Source organism: Argiope bruennichi, chromosome 1 (genome assembly GCF_947563725.1).
Source record: "Argiope bruennichi chromosome 1, qqArgBrue1.1, whole genome shotgun sequence".
Taxonomy (NCBI): Eukaryota; Metazoa; Arthropoda; class Arachnida; order Araneae; family Araneidae; genus Argiope; species Argiope bruennichi.
In genome coordinates, this window is record NC_079151.1 from 81,286,512 (window position 1) to 81,307,335 (window position 20,824).

Genomic DNA, 20,824 nt, shown 5'->3' on the forward strand with positions numbered 1-20,824 from the left:
TTTTAAATAATTCAAAGAGATTCTTTTACATTGTTTACACATGAAAGCTCATAAAAGAATAAAACATGAAATCTTTTCAGTAGAAACAAGGAATGTAATAAAAATATTTCTATTAATATCTTTCCTTAAGCTTTTAAATTTTCATAATTCAACATAATTACCAAACTTAAACATGCAAAAAATATTTTGCTCCTGGGTCCTAAGTTAATTAAGAAAGAAAATATATATTCTTTAGCATTTCAAATTAAAAATTCAAATATTAAATCTTTAAAAGATTTTAGCAGAATTCCTTCAATTTTTTTTCTTCACATTTTGGACTATAATGTTATTTTTGTAAAACTGGTCATAGGAAAAGAAAATGTGAATCCTTAATATTATTTATTTTCTGAAATAAATACTAATATATTAGTTTCCTCATTGGCTGGGTTTTAAAGAAAGAGTGCATTAAGTTTGATGACTAACTGGATTAAAAAAAAAAAAAACATAATTCTGCTTCAAGTTAATAAATATCTTTTTATAGAACAAAATAAAAATTATTTCATTATACAAAAGATTGTTGATTTTTTAATTTCTTTTATTAATTGAAATCAAATAAGGCATCTATAATATATTAAACATGCTGATTTAGCAGACAAGTTTCTGTTTAGAAATCCTTACTGCATTTACTTTCTGAGATACTCTTAAGAATAATTTTTCACATATCTTCTAAATTAAACTGGTAAAAAAACTTCAAGATCAGACCAAAAAGCAAAAATAAGGCATTCTAAGTTCTAACTTTGTTAAATGGGCTTGACCATACTTAGAACCTGGTTGATAGCACATTGTAATGACGAAAATGAGAGTTAAAAAATGTCACTTTTAATGTTTCTTTTTTTTTCATTTCTTAATATATTTAAGAACTTTCTTTTAACTTTCATTTTTACAATATTTCTTATATATTTTTTTACGGAAATTACCTAGAATTGGATTGGGACTAATTTTAGAATGCAATCCCATTTTAATATTACTTTTTTTGGTTAGAAAGTGACAATACACCCCCTCTAACATTAAAAAAAAAAAATACAGACAAATGTACCGAATACAGAAAAGCTATTTAAATATTCAGTTTTAAAAATGTGAAATTTAAACTACAAAATATTCTCCTCGCGAAACTTTACATTTCAGGTTATCTTGATTAATTTCAACTATGAATATTCCAACCATAATTAAATTGTTGTAATGAATATTAAATAATGAATATTTCTAGAATAATGTTGTTATAATGAACATAATAAATTGTTATAATAATGTTGAGAAATTTTCATTTTGAGTAATATTCTTTATGAATCGTTAATAATGACGCCACAAAATAGTACTTAATATGGCAAGAAACTCCTGACTTTCTCAATTTATTATCAGAAATTCATAACATAGAAATTATGCTCCAAAGAATTTCTGATTTTTATAATAATATCAGTATGTAGTTTATATAAGATTTAAAAAGTAGTAATGCTTGCTTCGGTGGTATCAAAGAAAAAAAATGTTCCCTTTGTAATTTGCATTCATATCAGTCTTAAAATTAATGATTTTAGAGCAATTTGTTTTTTATTTCTCATATATGAAATACACAAAGAGAAGGTATTAAAATCGTCGATAAATTCGAACCTGAATATTTAATAAAAACTCATCGTTTTAGAACACCTTAAGTCTGAGAAACAAATTTTTTGGAATTATGTCTATCTGTGCATGCGATAATTCAAAAACTTTTCGAGCTAGAAGGATAAAATTTGTATATGGTTTTCATTTCAAATTTGTAGATTTTTATCAAATTTCGGACGAAATTCAAAGAATGTTTTGTCTGTCTGTCTGAATACGAATAAACACGATATCTACAGATATCCCAAAGCTAGACAATTCGACAAGCAGATTAAATACATATGTAATATAATGAAAATGTGTTTCAAATTTTTAACTAAATCTGTCAAGGTGGTTAACCGTTTTTTGTCTCTACTTTCTATGTCAAATTTTCGTTTAATCGGCAGGAAAAAGTCCTCGAAAATAACCCCATTTCCATGTACTTGTGCATCAACAGCATGTTAGAAATTAATCCCAACCCAAAGAAAGTCATTAAAGATTACAGGCTAAATTCAGTAATAATGCTGAAATTCACATGAAAGATCTTCCGTAACCATTATGCTAACTAACAATGGCATAAATATAACTAACAATAGTATGCACCTAATGCCTAAATATCTAATGGTTTACTTTGCTATTCTTTGAAGCACCTTACTTTCATGTAGAAGAATGTTTAAACTCTCTTAGTATTCATGGTCTTCTCTTAAAACTCACAATTTTATGGTTAGAGACGTCGTTTATTAATGATAAAAGACATTTATTAAAGGATATGTTAGAAATATTCAGATATAGCACTCATAATTATTTAATATTTTCTTATAAAGTTCAGACATTAATACAAAAGCTGTTTGAGATGTTCGTTTGCAGCTCTGAATTTGAACAATGATGAGACTGACAAAGATACATTTCACAGAAATGGACAGGGAATGAAAAATAGGCAGAGTCATTTCTTCAAGGTTTCATTACTGATAAGTGGGACAGACATAGTTTGATGTTTAAAGATAAATATACAATATGCTCTAACCGTAATGACTTCAAATATCAACTACGTTGAAACTTAATATTTTTTTAATAAATTTTTAACAATTCGTTTTATTCTAATAAAAAACAATATTTTTAATGTGGGAAAATTCTAAACTAAACTAAATTTTTAATTTATCTAAAACACTTACTGCTAATATTTCGTTTTCCTGTTGTGAGAAGATTTAAGCATATTTATTCTTGTTCCCAATTTTTATCAAATAATAATAACAATAATCTGAAATTTGTTTGTGTCACAATTAAGAAATTAAATTTCGTACGCTTTCAAGCCACAAACAATATTTATAAAAACACATTTAGCAACACATTTAAAACTAAATATTTAACATTACTAGCATAAATTAAATGTTATCTTATGTAAAAGATGGTAACATAATTTTCACTGATGTTTTTCTGAAGTTACCACTCTAAAAGCAATCATAATAACTGAAGCATTTCATGATATTTGAATACGTTCTACAACTACCGAGAAAGAAAACTTGGCCGATATCCAATGTGGGTATACATTGTCTGATATCCATTATATTCGATCGAGATCCATTATTTCCGATCTATGGCTCAGATCTTTTAGCTTTACGATTGAATGGTTATTTCAGTCTTAGAAAACAGCTGACGCCATATACATCTTTGAGGAAATAAGATATAGGCTATGTGACACTAAATATAAAATAGAAGAAGACATTTCAAGTATTGCCGATAAGATAAAGGAAGCTTTTGGTGGAAGAGATGAGGCGAAAATATAAACTTAAACTTTGAATGTTCATGATAATTTAATAAAGTGTAAATTAATGTGACCCTCGAAATAATCATAGAAAAGAAACAGTTTCATTACTAAGTCTAAATGTTTAAATTAATATACTAAATGGAAAGAATAACATTCAATAATATTTATTCAGCAGTTTCAGGTTTCTTTTCATCGGATATTGAAATGCTGTGATCCAATGCTCCAATGATTATTAATAGCTTACGGTTGGTCTTATCAGTTTTAAAGATGCTAATCTTAGAAATTCTATTTCGAAGTTTCACTTCATTATGCATTTTTACATTATCTTTTCAATATGAATGAATAACTATTTTTAGCCTTTTCCAGATAGCATTTTATACTGATCTTACGAGAGATTATCCTTATAAACATTCAAATCATGTTTTCAAAAACATAAATTTAAGGACTGTCCTTTTCATCCAAATCTAACATATTTTTCGCTTACCTAGTAAGAAAAGGGGAATTTTAAAAACTTCAAAATAATTGCCCGTTTTGGTGAATTTTTATTTTTTTTCATTACCCAACCTTTGTACGTTGAAGGTGCATGAAAATAGGATGATCAAGGAATTATTTTAATATTCATAATATATTATTTAAACATATAATATTTATTTCAGGAAACTTTAATAGGGAATATTTCGTTATGAATGATATGATTCAATCAATTAGTATTCTTGTATTTAGTTTTAAATGAAATAGTTCAAATAGACAAGTATTAAAAGAAAGATTATACAAAATGTACTCAAATCTTAACAAACCTTGTCAAAAATGGAAAAACATACCAATTTAATCCAGAATAAAATACCAAAAAAGAAATGTTTTTAAATTGCCAAACAAACAAAAAACGTCAGTCTACATTCTGTGCCAAGATATTTTAATTTAATTTTCTAAAAATTTCATTTTGCTACATAATATTGAAAGTATCATTCATTGATATAATAACATGCTATTAAAAATAATTCTTAAATTTTTTGTAGGTAAAGATAACCAATACAAATTATATGTCAATACATATATTTATTAGAATATTGCTGCAATTAATACCTTGATCTTTAAACTCTAGTTTGCATTTAATAATTATTTGAATGAAGTTTTGTGCAAATAAATTCTTTATATATTACTAAAAAAATTTATATTAAGTTTTTTATCATATAAATTTTCTATTATATGCAGAGTGGTATACATCGTTTAACATACTTTAATTTTCGAATTCATACATATTGAATACACATGCACTAAATTTATGTTGATAGCTCTCACATTATTAAAAAATCACAACACAAGAATAAATTTGGACTCTTTTTCCTTTTATTCTGGTCATCATTGCTTAGCAGGCGCTGCCCTGCTACCGCACACACACTCGCTAACGCTACACGATACACTGAAGTGTTTTTCCCTTTGCCGCAAGAGGGCAGCACAGTGACAGGTCGGAACATACCGCCCGCCTTGACATAATGTTGTCAACACACACACACAAGGAAAAACTATGGAATATCACAATTCAATGCACAATGCTGAATAAAAACACACAAATTCAGATTTTAAACCTTACAAGGTAATAACATTAATCACACAATAAAGAACACTAATATAAGATTACACATCAATAGGTAAAATACAAATTTTTGAAATGGCTCTTTTATAAACTCCAGATTGAGTTTTAACTTTTACAACTCTGACCCTTTTATCTTCACCCAGATAACACTCAGTTATTCTACCTAATGCCCAATTTTGAGGGGGTAGGTTTTCATCTTTAAGAAGCACTAACTCATTGATTTTTACATTATCTTTTTCTACTTTCCACTTGGACCTCTGTTGTAAATTATTAAGATACTGTATATGCCATTTTCTCCAAAACATTTGAATTAATTTTGTCAGTTTTTTCCAATTGGATAATCGATTGTCTTTAACTTCGATTAAATTTGGCTCTACAACAGTATTTAAGGATCTGCCAATTAAGAAATGAGCAGGGGTTAACACGTCATACACATCGGTATCGGACGACAGAGGTGCAAGTGGTCTAGAATTTAGAATTCCTTCTATTTGCGTAATAACTGTTAGGAATTCTTCATAGCTCAATTTGGAATTACCTAAAATGCGTTTGAAATGATATTTAAATGCTTTAACTCCACTCTCCCAGAGGCCACCAAAGTTAGGTGCTCTAGGTGGAATGAAGTTCCAATCAATTCCCTCTGTTGACAAATAACTAGCAAAACTATCATCGGGTTTTACAACTAAATTGTGTAACTTAGAAAGTTCCTTATTTGCTCCTATGAAGTTTGTGCCGTTATCTGAAAATAATTTCGAACATAAACCTCTTCGAGCCACAAATCTCTTTAAACACGCTATGAAGGCATCTGATGTTAAATCAGTGACCATCTCGAGGTGCACTGCCTTAGTAACTAAGCATACAAATAAACAGACATACACATTATGATAAGTGCCCTTTCTTTGATGTTTATATTTCACAAGAAATGGGCCACAAAAATCTACTCCAGAGCAATTAAATGGGAAGTCAGGAGTCACTCTCTCTTTCGGTAAATCGGCCATCAATTGTTTAACTCCTATGGGTTTAACTCTGAAACACTTAATACAATCATGCACTACTTTCCTACACGTTGCCTTACCTTGAACTGGCCAGAAACTTTGTCTGACATAATGTAGTAACGCAGTAGGGCCTAAATGAAAATATCTTTTATGAAAGAATTCAATAATAAGCTTAGTTAATTTATGACCTTTAGGCAAAATAATTGGGAACTTACAGTTAAAATTTACATTACTATGTCTTATTCTGCCATTGACTCTTAGTACACCAACCTCATCTAAAAAGGGGTTTAAACATTTGATCTTACTTTTGTCAAGAACAGGTTTATTTTTATTTAAACACCTTAACTCTTCTGAAAATTCCCTACTCTGGATTTCCTTTATTATGAAGGTTTCAGCCTTCCTAATTTCCTCTGTTGTCAAGGGACCCAGTCTCCTTTCAGTTGGACTCCTCAAGTTGTGGAGAAATCTGAAAACATAACTTATTACATGCAATATTTTAGTATAACTATTACTACAATTAAGAATATCAGTAACACATGAATTGTTCAATGTAGTAACTAAAACACTTTCACAGTCAACCTTTTTGAGTTCACAGTCTACATCGTCCTTTATCACAGAGTCAGAGATTTCTCTGCACGGATACTCACTGTCTTTTAGAAAGGCAGGGCCTTCCCACCACAAGTGACTCTCGAGCATTTTGGACGGATTTACACCAAGGCTGATAAGATCAGCTGGATTATCTCCTGACGAAACATGTCTCCACTGCTCCTGACACGAAAGGTCTTGAAGTGTGGCTACACGGTTTGCCACGAAGGTTTTTAACTGGGACGTCTCTTTTTTAATCCATGACAGCACAATCATACTATCGCTCCAGTAATAGGTATTGGACACTTTCAGTCGAAGAGCCGACTGGATACGCTGCATCAATTTCACCAGCAGCACAGCAGCGCAGAGCTCCAATCTCGGGATTGTGAGCTTCTTCAGTGGAGCCACTCTGGATTTACTGGCCACCATCTTGACAACAACCTCACCAGCAGGTGTTTGGGATTTGCAGTACACAACAGCTCCAAAGGCAGCTTCAGAAGAGTCGCTGAACCCATGAAGCTCTATAGCTTCAACGTCGAAAATTGGAAGAATACATCTGCTCACCTTGATGTTGTTAATGCACTGTAACTCGTTTGAAAACTTCTCCCATTCACTATGATTTTCAGGAGGAAGCTGATCATCCCATTGAAGATTCAGAAGCCACAATTTTTGTAGAAAGATTTTCGCTAGTGAAATCACAGGACCAAGGAGGCCCAGAGGGTCAAACAACGTGGCTATTGTGGATAGAACTGTTCGTTTAGTATGAACATCCGTTGAAGTTATGGACACCTTAAAACAAAAACAGTCATTAGTATGGCCCCACGTGACACCTAAAGTTTTGTTATCACAGTCTGCAAAGTCGTAGTTGCATCCAGAAGTGGTAGACAACTGAGGATGATTGCCTCGCCATTTATGCAAGTTCATGCCAGCTCGTTTTAACATGGAAGTGAGCTGCTGTTGCATCTCTATGCATACAGGTAAGGTCTTAGCACCAGATAGCACATTGTCCACATAAAAATCTTTCTGAACAACAGGCGCTGCAAGGGGAAAATTGTGTCCCTCATCCCTTGCAATTTGAATTAGCGTTCGAGTAGCTAAAAATGGGGCACTAGTAGTACCGTAAGTAATTGTCGACAGTTTAAACGTTTTCACTGAACCACACTGTCCTTCCAAAGTATTCTTTGTAGGTTTGGCTGACTGGGATGAATGTAAATCATCCTATACATTTTTTCAATGTCCGCAATAAATGCATATGGATGTTTGCGGAATCGCATCATAATTGAAATTAAGTCCTCCTGCACAATTCCCCCATTAATTTGCAAGCTATTGAATGAATTTCCATTCGTAGTTTCACTAGAGGCATTAAATACTACACGAAGCATAGTGGTCATTTTCTCTGGTCTATATACTCCATGATGGGGCATGTAATACACTGTTTCTGGTTCTGTCTCATGAGTCACGTCTCTCATATGTCCCAACTTTTCATACTCATTAATAAATTCTTCATACAATTTTAAATAAGTTTTATCACGAGATAGTTTACTCCAAAGTGAATTTAATCTTTTTAATGCTATACTTTTAGACTCGCCTAAACAACTAGGTTCCTCTTTAAGTGGGATTGTGACTACATATTTTCCACTAGGCTCTCTATAATGAGTGTTAACAAAATGTTCCTCAGCGATTTTTGCCTCATGGGATTTAGGGGTCTCTAACTCAACAGTTTCTAGTTCCCAGAATTTTTTCATGGTATTGTTTAAATCTTCATCAATAATTAACCCACAATGAATTTTTGGGGAATCAAATTCCATTACACTACCGCAAGCCAAAAATCCAAAAACACTATTTTGAAAAAACAACTCTGTATTTGATGAGTAGATCTTTTCTGGCCTCAACAAATGATAGAACGATTTAGCACCTAGGAGACAATCAACTTTTTGGGGAACCATAAAATTATCAGCCAAATTAATATCAGGAGGAATTTGTTCTTTAACACTTAAATATTTAATTGGGGTTAACTCAGTTATTTTATCTACAACAAGAAACTCAAAATTTTGCTTAAAGCTCTTATCAGCATTTGAAATTTCAGCTTTAATAAATTTGGTAACAGTCATTGAGGAATTATTTAAACATGAAATTGTTACATTTATTTTTTCTTGTTTTAACCCTAATCTGTTTGCACACTCCGAAGTCATAATATCGGACTGACTTCCTACATCCAGCAACCCTCTAACACATTGCAGATTCCCAAATTTATCTCGAATATAAAATTTAGCCGTGCTTAACAATACAGTTCTCATTTATTTATTTTCAACCGTACTCGTAGCTGAAAATGTCGATTGCACATTTTAAGAAGTTGGATAAAAGGAATAAACTTCCGGGTTTAAAGTTGAACATTCCCCTTTATTAACTATGGTACTAGTTTCGGTTTTACCACTCCCACTGAAATGATCAAACTCTCTGGGATAATGAAGTAATCTATTATGAGGTTTATTACAAAAGCAATTTCTTGCAGAACACTTTTTCACATTGCACATTGGTGAGAGGCATTTAAAACATAAGTTTTGGGATTTCACAAATGCAACTCTATCACTAATAGAAAGTTTTTGAAATTCCTGACATTTAAATATTGAGTGGTTGTTCTGGCACATAACGCATTTAGAATTAGTATTCGATAAGAACACTTTAGAAACATTTCTATTACGATTCTCAAAATTTCCTTTACCGAAATTCCTTTGCTCATTTTTATTCGTAACGAATGCGCGGGAAAACGAACCGCACTCAGTTTTGGTTTCGGTTTTAGAAGCCACAAATAAATCACATTCTCTACTTAATTCCTGCACATTAAAAACAGTTTCTCCTTGTTTAATACTGATATGACTTTTTAAATCTTGAGGAAGAGTGCTAAAAATCTGATCAGAAACCTTTAACTCACACAATTTAGAAAAATCATTCACATTACGAAGTTGAATGCAATACTCAAAAACAGATCTAACTCTTGAAGCAAATTGCACATAATTTTCTGTTGGCAATTTTACTGCACTTTTAAATTGTTTTAGACATTCTTGATAAGTTGGTTGAAATTGTTTTAAGACAATAGATTTAATTTTTTCATAGTCACTCAACTCTTCTTCTTTAATGTAAACCATTAAATTGCCAATTCTATCCCCTAATAGATTTAATAGAATTTCCGCTTTAAATTTATCACTAACTGCTTTTGTTTTGAAAGCTTTTTCGAGCGAATTGCAAAAGAGATTAAAATATTCAGCATTTTTGGGAACAGGAATCGTCAAAATTTTGATACTCTTAATTAAATTCTCTAAACTAAAACTCTGTTCATTATCGCTAAGCTCACACGATGAGGATTTGAGCTTTAAAAGCTCTATTTCTTTCTCTACACGCAAAAGCGAAAGCCTTTCATTCTCCAATTTTTGTTCTAATAAACGCCTTTCGTTTTCGGCTTGATCCGAATTTTTACTTCTTTCGTCTGAAATCTCTTTAATTAAATTTTTCACAACCTCAATTTTTTGCTTATAAATGTCACTATTCTCAATTATACTTATCAAATCTACAACTTTAGCGGAAGATGCAAATTCAATATTTAATTCCGTACACAAACTCTTTAATTAGTCTTTCTTCAAACTAGACAAAGACATAATGAAAATTTAAGTAACTGACCACTTACCCACAATAATTATCCTTGAGAATTGGGACGAGAGAATACGCGAAAACACAGAGAACAGAAACAGAAAACACCACTCAAGCACAAGTTTCGTTTCCTAAGCCTACGCTAATCCACTTCGCATATTTTCACACACACAAAAAAAAAAAACGTAATCCATCGCTGATCGCTATTTCCACTCCTCCGAGACGGACCATATGATTACACATGCACTAAATTTATGTCGATAGCTCTCACATTATTAAAAAATCACAACACAAGAATAAATTTGGACTCTTTTTCCTTTTATTCTGGTCATCATTGCTTAGCAGGCGCTGCCCTGCTACCGCACACACACTCGCTAACGCTACACGATACACTGAAGTGTTTTTACCTTTGCCGCAAGAGGGCAGCACAGTGACAGGTCGGAACACATACTTAGTATTTGTAATATTTATAATATAGAATTTGCCATGTGTATACATTATATATTTTTTTTCTCGAAATGTAGATTGAGTTTATCAAATAATTCAGTTATTAACTAAATTATGTAGTATTTAGTTATATTAAAATATTAGAATTTTTGTATTATACCCGTTCATGAAAAGTATCTACGCTAATATGAAAGAATTATGAACTAAAATTCCCGAATGTTTACTGACTAGATGCAGAATATCTATTTAAGTTTTACTGGCAACAAATAAAATTCTGCTGAAAAATGAACTAAAATAAAATTTTGTTTTATAATATATATATTCTTAAAATAACATTTATTTCTCCTTTACTATATCAGCAAAGAGAAATATTATAGTTTTGATGTCCAATGTCCTTTAAATAGACACTAAACAATATTTCCAATATGAAAATTGAATAGTATTGTTCTGTTTCGATTTCACATATATCTCAAAATCTCTGACAATCCCTGAAAGGAAAGTAGAAATGTCTGGTTGAGTTATATGAGGGCTGAATTTCAAACATACATAATAAAATAAAAGATTATATCCGTTTTAGCCGATCAATATACAAAAAATATGAATTTTTATATTTTCTAATATAAAATTCATAGCCAATTTTATAGTAAATGTTTTTTTATAATATTATATAGGCAAAATATGAATGATAATGAATACAACGAAGAATATTTGCAAAATTGTGTAGTTATTTAAACAGCAATATTGTCAAACAATATCACTTTTAAAAATATATTTTTTTAACATTTTTTATAGCAGTTGTCTTTAATTATTATTTCAAAATTAAGATTATTTGTTATTTTGTATTCTGATAAAATGATATTTCTTAGGCTTTGTTTAGTTTCCTAGTTGCATTATATTACTTTTTACCCTATTTTTTAGACTTACTCAGTCACTCAGTTCATGAAATATTATGTGTTTTTATACTTTCACTAATTATGATAGCGCAGAGAAAATTAATTGAAAAAATCAATACTGATTACAATACAATTAAATAAACACATATATATTTTTTTAATTATGAATTCCATATTGCACAAAAAATATTAACTTACCGATTTCAAACAAAGCAAAAAATATTAATAGCTAAATAAATAATTCTTACTCATTTACGAATAATTTCATTTTGCAATACTTTCAAAATATCATTTAATTTTAACCAAAACTCTGAAAGAGTCAAAATAATTTTAACACTTTTAAATTTTTCCAGAAAACTGATATAATGAAAGTTCAAATCTTTTGTTTCCTTTCTTTTTCTCAATATTCTTATACTCTTCCGTCTTTCTAAACTCAACCGCATAGTGAAAGAGAGTGAATTTTCCCTTACATACATATCTTCAATAAACTATCTGCATTTAATATATATTGAAATGCACATGTCTTTCAGTTACAGAGATGACATTTAAAACAAGATCCTATTCACTCATGTTTTGGTCTTTTATACTTATTCACTTCTAACTGTACACAGATCATATGCTGTTATTTTCAATTAAGATGTAATTTTTTTCATCATATAAATAATTTATATATTTTGAGTTTAATTCATAATCTGCATTTTCATCAGCATCCAAAATGCATTAACCCGTAACTGGAGACATGAATTTCCTTACATGGCTAGAGACACCGCATCCATTGTTAAGTTTATATTTTGTAAATAGTATTGGAATTTATTTTGAAAATTTATTTGGGATGACATTTAAGTTAATAATTTTTTTTGAATTTAGTAAACAAAAATGAAGAATTTAATATTTTAAAATAATACCTTAACAATATTTATTCTATTTTGCTATTTACATTGTTCAAATGGAACTGGGACATACGGCTATAGAATATTGTCAACATACTGGGTGTTTACAAGAATGGTATAGAGAATATGTTATCCCCATCTGTTCTGGGCAAATGGAACAATATTCTCTTGTAGATAATTTTAAACTACCATCTTCTCATACTTTTACTTCTCCTTTACCAATATTATCCATTTTTTTAAACAATAATATGTTACTATAGACAAAGGGATTGGATTGCAATGCGAAACATGAAGAAATTGACTGGTGCGTTATATATTTTTTCAGTCTCAGTTCAGAGTAGCAACGACTCCATAAATAACAACGAAAACTTTGACAAAGAATAACTCCGTTATGCGCACATTTTTAAACTTCGGACTGTTGCTAACATACTGCTAAAAGAAAAACTTGAAGATACCTCAGGATATGATTTTATTCAAGAACAAACAAGCCATGTGCTAATCAGAGCCAATGAACAACACGGAGTCATTTTGACACCATTTTTGGTTAATAAAAAAGAATTAAAGTGCATAAAGGTTTTTATGCAGAAAATTCGTTAAGTAACAAGTATTCTTTTTATACAGTTTGGTGAATCTAATAAAACCTATATATTTACCGTATTTTTGTGGACTTATAACAATTTCTGTTTGAAATCATTAAATAATAATAGTTCGGCCAAAGAGATGTTATAAGTTTTAGACTAACTTCCATGGTGTTTATTTGAAAGCACATAGTTGTTCAGATGGGAATGTCATTAATTTTAAAATATTACGTAAAATACTGAGAAAAGTAGAATATATGACATCCCTTATCCAATTACGGCCGAAATAATACAATGTTCTTGCTTAAAATCACCTAGACAAAACCGTACCTTTAACTAGAAAAATAATAATAAAATAACTAATTTAAATATTTCGTAATAATTTTAATTGTGCAAATATCTTTTTTTGGAATATATCTACAAAGAATATTACATATATATAATAAATGTTCAGATACTCTATACCATAAAAGAACATTAACTGTCATTCAATTCTTAAACTTTTTTCTATCTGCAATTTTTTTCATCATATATTTTACCACAGATGTAATAAAGCAGGAAAATACTTTTTAGTTGTTTTCCATTAAGAAGCATTATCTTAAGTCCTATCTGCTGATAATCTAGAACCATTTCTATATCAATATAAAAAAAATTATGTATACTTATAATGTTACATCATTCCAATATATGCATATTATTTATGTGATGTTCAGGAAATAGAATGTTATATAACGGGTTATTTCAGACGTAGTAGAAGTAACGAAACAAAAAAAAATGACATTCGCTTTGAATTTCTTGTAGGGAATGAAGGATTAACTGAAACTCCCTATTAAGAGACGATAAAGATAAGGGTTAATTCCTTTGTGCCTAATATTTCAGCAATGGTTATTTTTGTCACATATATTAGATAAATTTAAGAAATATACATTTGTTTCTTATCTATCTAATAATATATCTTATATTCTATTTGTTATTTGTTGTATCAATTTAATATCAAGTGCTAATGTATTTATTGATATTATTTTTAAAACATATTAATGACAGGAGAAACAATTTATTATATATTTTTAAGGAACCTTAACGATTTATTTGAAATCTTTCTTTTAATGTCTTGCTTTTGCTAAAATATTGATAATTACGCATCTTATATCATCTCTCATAGTGCAAAAGGTTTTATATAAAAAATTAAATAACTCTCAGACCAAAACATGGTTTTGCGTAATCTTCATGGCGTCGAACGGTATTCAAAAATTGAAAAACGTTGTGGAAATATCACATGATGTTTTGTGTTAATAGGGGTGTTTGAAATCCATGAACCAATACCTTTCATATCATCAACGGAAGTAAGATCTCCAAAGCTATTTTGGGGGGGGGATTTATTACTTCAAATGAATTTGAAGTTTCATTGTACAATTCTGAATGAATGTTTGATAGTAAAATTGTTAAAATGATTTAACTTTTACTAATTTTCTGATTTTATCTTAATGAGCTATTGATTCATTTCAAAGCATCTGCACTAATCATTAGATCGGGAACAGAGAGAAATAACCAAAAAATATTGTTTTATGTAATTAAAATGCCTTACAACTGGTTATATTGAGACAGAAAGCTTCACAAAAAATTTCTATATCTTTTTCTACATTAAGAAATGAAATATTTCCAAATTGCTATTCCTAATAGTTAATACTACGTTAATCCAAGATGTAATAAGTTGTATGTATTGAGATCAAGAGCTATTTGAAGTGATATGACATGAAATCTGAATCACAGGTAGGAACTTCAGATAATGATTTTATTTCATTTAGAAAAGAAGTTTGTGAAATAAGTAGCACATATTTTAAATAAAACAATTACATGTTTAAAACTTGGAAGAATATCTTTGAAAGAATGAAGTTTGATGATGACTAAACTGTGATACATATGGAAAATGTTCAGGTAATCTGAAACTCAACACTCATTCAGCATAGTTTATTCGATTAATAATGGTTCATCTAAAATTGAAGATACAATTTCAAAATTAGTAACAAAAGTCGTATATGATTGTAGATGTTCATTGGTTTAAATAGATAATTTAAGTCGATAATGCTAACGGAATAAGTACATTCGCTCGTGAGATCATAATTTGAGAAGATTAATTAAATCTCTGCTCATATTTTGGAAAGTACTTAAAGGAAAATTTACATAGTTAAATCTTCCGGATATAATGCTATTACTGCCAAGTCTTCCGTAAAATTAAGATCTCGTTTTCCGTTGCTTGAAATTATTATGGATGACAAACATTTTATTTGCATTGATGGCTATATGGTGCCTCTCTCGAAATAATCTTGAAACAATTTTAATTCACTTACGCTCAATTTCGATAGAGTTAATTTATGTTAAATAATATAATTCATGTCAGTATAATATGATATATTATATGCCCAAGTTTATTGTTTCAGATTTTAAATATTTGAAGAATTAAGAACCGAAATTCTGACAATTTTGAACTGTATTTTGCGTTTAAAAGTAATTTAAGATTATTAAGTCGTTCTTTCCTCCAATCCACATTTTTCATAAGTTTAACAGTTCTTTGTGATTATTTTGGAATATTGATTATGGTTGTTTAAAAATAAAGCTTTTATGAACTAAATGATATTTATAGTTTCTTTAACAAATAATTTTTCAACACAAAATTGTTATAAAAATTATATCAGCCTTATAATTAATCTTTCCCTTTTGTACATTAAACTCCTTTCTGGAGTAATATAAGATGATAAATGCGCATTAAAATCAATGATGTCCAAATTATGGAACATAATATGAATTCTGTATTACACATTGTTATCATTTACTTAGTCCTCTTGCACCAACATAAAAATTGCTTCGGGGCAGTAATTTGTATTATATGATCATATTCAACAGGACATGATGTCTGGTGAAAAAAAAGTATAATCCTTCAATATGAAGAGTTAAACTAAATATATTAATGGCTTATGAAAATAGTTAATAAGTAATTAAATGAAATCGAATAAGAAAGCAAAAAATGCAAGACGCTATTTCTACAGAATGCATAAATATCAGCAGATTCTTCAATTTTTGATTTTTAACAAAGGGAGAGATACACGTGATTAAATATTTGTTGAAAGAACGTTGCGCGCTCATATTTTCAAAAATAGTATTGCAATAAATCAGTAAATTCATAGAAAATGCTATTTTTTATTTACTAAATGAGAAATATTGATTTTTTTTAAGGATCATTAAATGCAGGGTGGTTCGAAAGTTCTTAAAGGAATTTCTAAGATACAAGTACCTTTTATGTTAAAAAATCGCTGATAATAGCTTCTCTGATAGTTTTCTTTACGTATGGAAATATTATAAACTTTTTGTTTTTCCTCTTTACTACTATTACATAAACTGCCAGTTAAAATTTATTGAATTATTATTGGTGTTATTGGATTTTTTTCAATAGTTATATAGATTCTGCCGGTGTTTTATATTTAATATGCTTACCTATTCTTTTCATTATTTTACTGTTATAGTAGTTACTTTAATAATCGAATGTTTCACGTGTGACCACTTGTTCTTAGGAAAAATCAAATACTTCATGAATGCCTGAACTTCCCATTGACTAGACGTAATTCTCTTATTGTATAAAAGGTTAATAATTGGCAGTTAATAAGAATGCAGTAAATGTAGAAAGATTCTGCCGGTTTTTATATTTAAAATTCTTAACTACTTTTTTCATTATTTTACTGTTATAGCAGTTACTTTAACAATCAAATGTTGCAAGTGTGACACTTGTTCTAAAGAAAAATAAATTATTTCATGTAAGCCTGAACTTTCTTTTGACTAAGTACTTTTGACTAGTCCTAATTCTTCTATTGCATAAACGGTTAATAATTTTAATGTAATATTACCTCTTTATTTTCTAAGATAGTGTTAAGTTCCAATTATCATTTAATCCGTAAATATTTATTTAATTTCTTTTAACATGTTAGTTTATAAATAACTTATAGACAAAAGTGCGATGGATATTCAATGCATAAATCACAAATCACTTTCACAGATATTAAATTCATTGTCAATGATGTAATTATCAGTTATTTTAAAGCATCCAGATATTTATATGATTCTGTTTATCCTTGAAGTTTATAACTGGTAAAAAACACATTATACAAATGTTAAATATACTACATAATATATCAGTAATTAAAGGATTTGGACAACTTTATCAGATTTAATAATCGAAAGTAAATTATTTCCGGTAATAAATCCAAATAATTAAAAAAAGTATTAATTGAATGGCAATTCATACCCAGCTGAGACTGACTACGGTGCTCTCTCTAGATATCATAGGTAAGCAGACCTGGCCGATGTATCGTAAACACTCGATATAATTCATTGAAAAATATCGAGGGTAAAATAAATCTCTGTCTGTGGGAAAGTATGCCTGCTATATTTAATAGGAGGATCAATGCTTTTAATATTAAATTCCTCATACTATCTTTCAGCTCGAAAAGTTCGAACTTCTTTCGGGCCCTTTGCATCGTTGAGAATATGCGTTACTTGCACTGCCACCTCAAAATCTAAATTTCTATCTTTCTCGAAAGGAGGAGGAATTTCTTTTATATGTGGAGTGTAAATGTAAAAATTTCCGCTTTAAAATAATAAAAATTTAACGCAATTTTTAAGTTATTTACTTAAAATTTATTTATAAGCTAATTTAATTAAACCAAAAAAATTTATTTACTATTAATATATCTATTAACGGACTGATTCTCAAACATGAGCAAGAATGATTGTAAAAAACATTATTTAATTTCGCAATTAAAAGTTTTTAAAATTTAATTTTTTATTGAATATTTTAAAAGCAGTTAAACTACAAAATGAAAGCTAGATTCTTTTATATTGCTTTAATCGTAATATAAGTACAAATTTCAAATAAATAACATAAATGTGTACAACCTCAAATGCAAAATAATATTATTTGCAGATTATTATTAATAATTATAATATTGTTTGCAGATTATTATCAATAATTACAATATTGTTTGCAGATTATTATTAATTATTATTAATTGTGAAACTTTCCCAAAAGATTAAATTACATTGCTTTGAATGATAACTTAATTAAAATTATTTGATATAAATGTGCTGTACTTAAATTTTAAAGAATAGATTACTTAATGATATTATTTCATGAGAATTAATGATCTTTCAATATACTTATAAGAAGGAATATATAGATTTGCAATAATAATACTTTATTAAAAGAAGCCTTTGAATATGCTCAGTATAATACTGATAAACATTGTTACCATGCGTCTAAAAACTGTTTAAGAACTTAATAGTGAATAAAATTATCAAAAAAATATCTTACATGCGAAAACAGTACTTTTCCGGAAAATTTTAGGCACATATTTAAATAAAAAATAACTAATATTAAATTAAAATATTAATATTAAATAATATCAATATTAAAAAAATTTAGGCACATATAGAAAATGTTTTAAAAAAGACTATAAACTGTGAATTCAAATAAAAATAAGAATTACCCAGTATCAAAAGTTTTTGAGAAAGAACATTTTGGCACAATAAAAAAAAAATCGGACATTGCACCACATATTCAACTGATTTTAGATTTTCGTTTCAATTATAAGTAACTTAAGAAATAATTACAGTTTCACAATAAATAAACGATAAGTGCATCAAAGAAATTAAAGCCAATCGAAGGACAATTAGATATTCGAAAAGGAAACAGATGTTTGTAAATCGAAACTTAGTTGGATAGTAAACCACATATCTATTTGTTTTGGAAATAAAAGAATCAGAAGAGCATAAATTGAATCGCAAAATGAAACTAAAATACATTGCTTGATAATTATTCTTTCATCTCATAAAAATTATTTAACTTACTGAAATAATTTAAAATTGAAATGGAATCAGTGTTTATTTAGTAAATAAACAAATAAATTCTAATATTAGTTTCTGTAAAATTTCAATAGGAGAAAGCATAGATCAAATATATTATGAAATTTCACTGCTGCAGCTTATGTAAAGAGTAAATAAACCTAAATAATGTTTTTTGAAAAGCATACTTAGTATTCAATAATTCATATTTGTTTCAGTAGTGCAAGATAAACATATATTTTGAAAAATCATTCATTCAAAACCGAGATATCATTTCATTCAATCACAATTGCTACTTTAGGAATTATCCGCTTCAATTATTAAAGGAAAATAACTGAAACATATAGATTTATATCGTATGTTGAAGAAATTATATGATTAAAAAACCAGAAATTCGTGTTTGTTTGATGTACAATTTGCTATCGCTTTCAGTTATAATTTAAAATTGAAAGTTGTTTTACATTACAGTTGCTTATGCAGATAAAATACATTTATAATTTAGAAATGCACTGTTTATCGATTCCAGAGGATTAAAAGAAAAGTAACAGTAAATTGAAATAAAATTTTGAACGAAAATTGTTTATATCTTTATGATATAAATTGAAACTAATAATTCCAAATGCATATTAATATCCATATGAAATAAAATTAATTATTATATTTAGATGTTAAATATCTTAAAGTAACACTTTTCAGTACGTTTCCATTTTGTACAATTTCCTTAAAGCCAAATTACATATAAAAAAGACAAACTCGTATTTGAATTGCATAATACTGATGCTTATTTGTTATAATAGTTTTGAAGCTAATTATGAAAATTTTGAATGAAACACGGAATGGGGAATTGAAAATAATAAGCCATATAAATATGTAATGTATTGCAATTAATTAAGCAAACGTATAATTCATTTTTATGAGCATTTATGCCATATCATAATATCTAAGACACTTTCACTCATAAAAAACATTTTTATTTTTTCCTTTAGTTTAATTTAATTGCATTTAATTTAAACTCGTATTATTCAGCAAAATCAGTCAAAATTTAATAAGAAAGTACAAAATAAAAGAAAATTCAACAATAGATTTCATTTTATCATAATATTTTTCCTCGAAAATATCTATAAAGGAAGGAAAAAAAGCCTTAAAAATCAGTTTTTTTTTTCTGTAATTTTAAAATTACGAATCAGTAAAAAAATACATAACCGCTAAAAAGTTACTTTGTCATGTTTGACAGCCTGTGAATTTAATATAATCAATACCAGGGGACCCTAATGCTGATTAGTAAAAGGAAATTTTTCATGAATTTAATATTATTTATTAATTATTTTTGCATTTACAATATTAATATTTTAAATAATACATTCCCCGTGCATTCACTGAAATCATTGACCCAATTTAACAATATTTAAATAATTCCCAAATTTTTTGTTATCATTTTTGACTCCGTATACTTTCAGAAGTTGAAAATGAATTTGATTTCATTCTGTTCATTAGTATCAGCTGCAGAAACTGGGAAAGTTATTTTATGGTCAGCGTCTTTTATGCTTACAGCATATTATGGAGTGAAACATCCCGAAAAAATTGTTAGATGTTCTTGTAAATTGACTCTTTTTAAATAATATGTTGCATATATAAAAATATTTCAAAACGTATTAGTGAAACTTTCTACTGGTTCTAATATTATAAATTAAAAAAGTTTCAGATTTAAGAGAATTTTTCAAAAATTAATGCATAATATATTTAAAAGTTGATCATTCACTAAGTATTCTCCTATTATTAAACACCAAGTAATGAAAATGCATATTTATTTTCCCTCAATAGATTTCGTTGGCATGATGTTTGTCTTAGCAAAATAAATGTGTGTATAACTAACATACTTCCATTAAAATAAACACCAATCTATCTATTAAGTTTGCTTTTAATAATGCTAAT